Source organism: Lynx rufus, unplaced genomic scaffold (genome assembly GCF_022079265.1).
Source record: "Lynx rufus isolate CCGP_SWC_20201006 ecotype Redwood Valley unplaced genomic scaffold, mLynRuf1.p SCAF_18, whole genome shotgun sequence".
Lineage (NCBI taxonomy): Eukaryota > Metazoa > Chordata > Mammalia > Carnivora > Felidae > Lynx > Lynx rufus.
In genome coordinates this window covers 1212415-1218532 of record NW_025814832.1, presented here as the reverse complement: position 1 = coordinate 1218532, position 6118 = coordinate 1212415, and the positions used below count along the sequence as shown (strand labels likewise).

The following is a 6118-nucleotide window of genomic DNA, read 5'->3' as shown; positions in this document are numbered from 1 at the left end:
GACTCAAACTCTAGCCCAGTCAAGCCGGAGGTGACTTCCTGAGGTCTCTCAGTGAAGGGGATGGAGTCAGCTCTGGAAGAAGACACCCATAGTGGTCACGAGTTTTAGAGGAAGCTGCTAACCAGTTCAAAGAGTGAGGTGTGGGTAGCAGAGAAGGCCTAGAAGTTCCCTTCATCTCTTCATGACACCTTGGGATTCTGACTTTCTGAGTTCTGTTTGGGTAACAGCTCTGTATATGGGTCAGTGTCCTGGCAGGGAACAGACGGCACATTTAAAATGGATCATTTGAAAAGAGTTAAGGGACTATTTACAAAGCTGTGGACAGAGGTTAAGAGACAAGAGATAGAGCCATTACCATCCCTAGCACTGGAGGGACAAGAGAAGGGGAACTCAGAAAGGATGGATTTGGGGGCATCTGGGTGGCTCAGTTGTTTAAGCATCTGACTCTTGATTTCAGCTCAGGTCATGATCTCATGGTCTGAGGGTCTGATATCGAGCCCCGCATCAGGCTCTGTGCTGACAGCCTGGGATTCTTTCTCTCCTTCTTCCCCTGCCCCTCCCCTGCTCACGCTCTCAATTCTCTCTCAAGAAGAAGAAGAAGAAGAAGAAGAAGAAGAAGAAGAAGAAGAAAGGGAAGGAGAAGAAGAAGAAAAGAACTGAAGGATATGGGGAGAGTGCTGCCTAGCAGGAGCTGTAGCTTTCCTTAAATGGAATCCACTGACCCCCAGTGACCTGGAAGGGAGGAAGCTGAGGAATAAGTAGACTGACTTCACTCACCTCCTGCCTCCCAATACCCTGCTGGTGACTTTTTCAGCCAATTCCAATCAGCAGCCGGGAGTTAAGGGAGGCCATTGACATTGCCTGTACAGGTTGACTCCCCGGTGCCCAAGCAGGATGGAGAAAGATGGAGAAAGGTTCTGGATGGATGAGATATCTGGCACAGCCTTCCTTACCAGCTTGGGTCTTATTTGCTGTTCTTTGCCAGGCCACTGCCCACTGAGTGCCCTAGCACTGGTAGGAACCAACACCGCCTCTCCACGCAACAAGGCTGCAGGGGTAGCTCTTTTCTTCAAAGACTCTGATCATACTGTCCTTGCCTCCTGAGTTAAGAGCTTGGAGCCCCAAAGACCACCCAGCCTGGGTCCCTTAGAATTCTGTAGCCACAGGGATGGTGTGTGGGGAGTTCTGACATAGGAAAGCCAGCCAAAGGTCATGTGGGTAAGCCTCTTAGCCCACCTTCTCAATGAAAGATCAAACTGGAGCGAGGCTCCATTTTCTTCAGCGGTGAAATGTCTGATTTTGATAAAATGGTCCCTAAAGTCTCAGCCCTGAATTTCAGTCTTTGATTATTCTTTTTTTTAAATGTTTATTTATTATTTTGAGAGAGAGAGGGGGGGAAGGAGGGGCAGAGAGAGAGGGAGACACAGAAACCGAAGCGGGCTCCAGGCTCTGAGCTGTCAGCACAGAGCCCGATGCGGGGCTTGAACTCACAGACAGTGAGCTGAAGTTGGACATTTAACCAACTGAACCACCCAGGCGCCCCCTAAGTCTTCGATTATTCCTAAACCACTAGCATGGCAACAGGAATGAACCGTGTGTGTGTGTGTGTGTGTGTGTGTGTGTGTGTGTGTGTGTGTGTACCGGGCCACAATTTTGCCTCAGACACATCCCCTCTGCCTCAATCTTGCCTACATCTTCCTCCATCTAGGGCAGAGAGCTCAGGAGCTCACCCGATAGGTATCATTGAGGGGAACCCCAGGAGTTCTCCTACCTGTATCTCAAATCCATCCATTTTAGATCACTTTCCATGATCTTGGGCTACTAGCTCCCAAACTCTTTGGTGATCTGGTGTAACTGTGGCTCCTTTTTTCCTTTATTTTTCCCTAGCTTTATATTAGTTTTATCACACATGATGCTCCTCATTTTGCCTTATATGTACCACTTCCTACAGCCAGTTCTTTTCAATATGTTTTATTAGAGAAGTAGTAGAATTACACTTTAGAAAGATTGGGAAATAAGTACAGTAACAAAAAATGTGCCTGTAATCATATGGTCTTAATGCAACTACTGTCACTTTTGTGAATTATCTTCTAGTGTTTTCATACCCATGATGACTCACCTACTTGTTTTCATGCCATAACTGTCTGATATTTTCCACCACATTGGATCATAACTTTTCTTTCATGTTTCTAAAGGGTCTTTATTGTTTTGGAACCTCTTAAAGATAGTTGGCTATTTGTACTTAATTTTTGCCTTTTATTTGTTAGAAATAAATTATTACTTTAAAATGACTTTTTAGAGGGGCGCCTGGGTGGCTCAGTCATTTAAGCTTCCAACTCTTGACTTGGGCTCGGGTCTTGATCTCACAGTTCATGGGATGGAGCCCCTCGTCAGGCTCTGTGCTGACCATGCAGAGCCTACTTGGGATTCTCTCTCTCTCTCTTCTCTCTCTGCCCTTTCCCTGTGCATGCTCTCTCTCTCTCTCAAAATAAATACATAAACTTAAAACAAATAGGACATGTTGATGCTTAAAAAACCAAAAACCTCCTCCTCAACTTCTCTGTCCAAAGTTTTCCATCATTAACAAGTTCTATGTGTACACGCGCGCACACACACACACACACACACACAGTTTGTTATTTTTAAGACACTGATATCATCATATAGCACCATATCCTGCTTTGCATTTTGCTGTTTTCACTTGGAAATATCCTAAAGGTCAGGAAATGTTTTCATTTGCTACTCAATGCCTATGTATTTAAAAAAATTATGTTTTCTCATCATTCACTGTAGAATAATTAGGAATTCTAGATAAGCAAATATGTGAAAACAAATTTGTCCATTTATATCTCCCAGTCATAACAACTTTTAACATTTGGCATTACAAATTTTTTTTAATGTTCACTTATTTTTGAGACAGAGAGGGAGAGAGAGAGAGAGAGAGAGAGAGAGAGAGGAAGGGAGGGGCAGAGAGAGAGGGAGACACAGAATCTGAAGCAGGCTCCAGGCTCTGAGCTGTCAGCACAGAGCCCGACGTGGGGCTCAAACTCATGAACTGCAAGATTTACAGTACAGTGCATCCATTTTCTTATTGTTTGATAATCAGGTGGTTTTTACTTTTTAATGTTCTTTTTTTTTCTTTTTTTTTCTTCAGGGGAAAGCGCAAACGCAGTCCCCCACTACCACAAATCATGCACTCGAGTTTCCCACATTTGAGGAAATCTCAGGGGTCAGCACATCCCGAGTGCAAGGGGTCAGCACATCCCGAGTGCCCTGGGAAAACCACCTTCCTGATCATGGTATCTCCCCTGCCAGGTAAATATTACTTTTTAATGTTCTTAAACAGTAATGTGATGAATGTCCTGGTAGCTTAATCATTTGAAAAGTGACTTTCATGGGCTCTGCACTGACAGCAGAGAGCCTGCTTGGGATTCTCTCTCCCCCTCTCTGTCCTTCCCCTGCTCATGTGCAGTCTCTCTCTTTCTCTCTCCCTTAAAATAAATAAATGAACTTAAATTGACTTTGATTGCATTTTTTCTTATTGTACCTATTTATTTAGAAAAATAAGAATAGATGGATAAGAAAAAGAATAAAATAAAAATCATTATGACTTCACCTACCCATACATAAATCACCTTTTTTTCATTGTAGTGACACAATTTATTTATTATTTTATTTTATTATATTTTTATTTATTTACTTTCTATAATTTATGTATTTTTTATAATTTACATCCAAGCTAGCACATGGTGCAACGATGATTTCAGGAGTAGATTCCTTATGCCCCTTACCCATTTAGCCCATCCCCCTTCCCACAACTTCTCCGGCAACCCTCTGTTTGTTCTCTATATTTAAGAGTCTCTTATGTTTTGTTCCCCTCCCTGTTTTTATATTATTTTTGCTTCCTTTCCCTTATGTTCATCTGTTTTATATCCATAAATCACCTTTTTATTTGTTCTTATAGTTCTTATAGATGTTTCTAACAAATATATTAATATACTGGTTCTTTATGGTAACTTCTTTTTATCTTAAAAAAATTTTTTTAAATGTTTTATTCATTTTTGAGACAGAAAGAAACAGAGCGTGAGCAGGGGAGGGACAGAGAGAGAGCAAGACACAGAATCCGAAGCAGGCTCCAGGCTCTGAGCTGTCAGCACAGAGCCCGACGTGGGGTTTGAACTCACAAACTGCGAGATCATGACCTGAGCCGAAGTTGGACGCTCAGCCGACTGAGCCACCCAGGCTCCCCTCTTTTTATCTTTTTTTGAGAGAGAGAGGCAAAGGGGGAGAGAGGGAGAGAGAGAGAGAGAGAGAGAGAGAGACAGAGAGAGAGAGAGAGAGAGAACAAGAGAGAATCTCAAGCATGGAGAATTTTAGCATGGAGCCTGACTCAGGGCTCATGACACTGGGATCATGACCTGAGCTGAAATCAAGAGTCAGACGTTCAACCAACTGAGCCACTCAGGTGCCCTGATTTTTTCCTTTTAAAATATACATTGATTTTTTTATGTCAGTAAAAGTTTTCCTTAGTAGCTATATAATATCCCATCATATGGACACGCTTCTTAATTAACCTCCTTTTGAACTTTTGTGTTGTTTCTAGTTTTTCTCTACTGTAAACAATGCTGCCATGGACAGTCTTCTACAGAGGATCTTTTTTCCCCACCCACATTTTTAATTATCTCCTTAGGATGGATTCCAAAAAGAGAAATTATTGAGTTAAGAGACATGTACACTTGATGGCTTTTGATCATGCCGTCAAGTTGTCATGTTCCATAGTTGGACCAACTTGTACTCCTACTTCAGTCATGATTAGGACTGCCCTTCTCCATACAAACCCTGAGTGGGATAATTAAAAATAACAACAACCAGCTGTTCCAAATCTGACAAGTAAAAATGGTATCGGATTTAAATTTTTGAGTACGTAATTTCTAGCAGGATTCAATTTTTATATGCATCCACTAGCTATTTATATATCTTCCCTGAATTGTCTGTTCATGTCAACTTATTTTCCTACCAGAATGTTCATCATTCCTAATTGTTTTGTAATAAAAACTGTCAATATTTTAGTTTTCGATTGTAGTAAGGTACACATAATACAAAATCTGCTATCTTAACTGTTTTTAAATGTACAGTTCCGTGTTCAGTCACACTGTTGTGCAAACATCACCACTACCAATTTCCATAATTGTTTTCATCTTGCAAAACTGAATCTCTCTGTCCGTTAAACACTAACTTCCCATTCTTCCCCTCTTCAGCCCAAGACCCTAGCAACCACCACTCTACTCTCTGTCTCTATAAATGTGACTACTTTAGGTACCCCATATAAGTGGAATCATACAGTATTGTATTTTTGTGACTGGTTGCTTTCACTTAGCATAATGTCCTCAAGCATCATCCCTGCTGTAGCACATGTCAGAATTTCCTTCCTTTTTAAGGCTGAACACTATTCCATTATATGTCTATACCACATTTTGCTTATCTATTCATCCATCCATGGAAACTTGGGTTGTTTCCATCCCTCCACTATTGTGAACAATGCTGCTAATTATGAACGCATACAGGCATTTATTTTATTTTATTATTTTATTTTATTTTATTTTATTTTATTTTATTTTATTCTATTTTATTAACGCTTATTTAGTTTTGAGAGAGACGGAGCGCGAGTGGAGGAGGGGCAGAGAGAGGGAGACACAGAATCCGAAGCAGGCTCCAGGCTCTGAGCTGTCAGCACAGAACCCGACATGGGGCTTGAACTCACAAACAGTGAGATCATGACCTGAGCTGAAGTTGGACGCTTAACTGACTGAGCCATCCTGGTACCCCTATAGGCATATATATTAAAAACACTTAAATTTGGGGGCGCCTGGGTGGCTCAGTCGGTTAAGCATCCGACTTCGGCTCAGGTCATGATCTCACGGTCTGTGAGTTCGAGCCCCGCATCGGGCTCTGTGCTCACAGCTCAGAGCCTGGAGCCTGCTTCGGATTCTGTGTCTCCCTCTCTCTCTCTGCCCCTCCCCCGTTCATGCTCTGTCTCTCTCTGTCTTAAAAATAAATAAACATTAAAAAAAGAAAATATTAAAAATGAAAATATATATAAAAAACACTTAAATTTGAC

General features: G+C 41.7%; 1 non-coding gene across 1 annotated transcript; it reads right to left on the bottom strand.

The window, feature by feature from the left end:
• Positions 1-3151: 3151 nt before the first annotated feature.
• Positions 3152-3323, bottom strand: LOC124513666 (U1 spliceosomal RNA). Its single transcript, XR_006962493.1, has one exon. It is a non-coding gene; the product is annotated as a U1 spliceosomal RNA (small nuclear RNA).
• Between the last annotated feature and the right edge of the window lie 2795 nt (positions 3324-6118).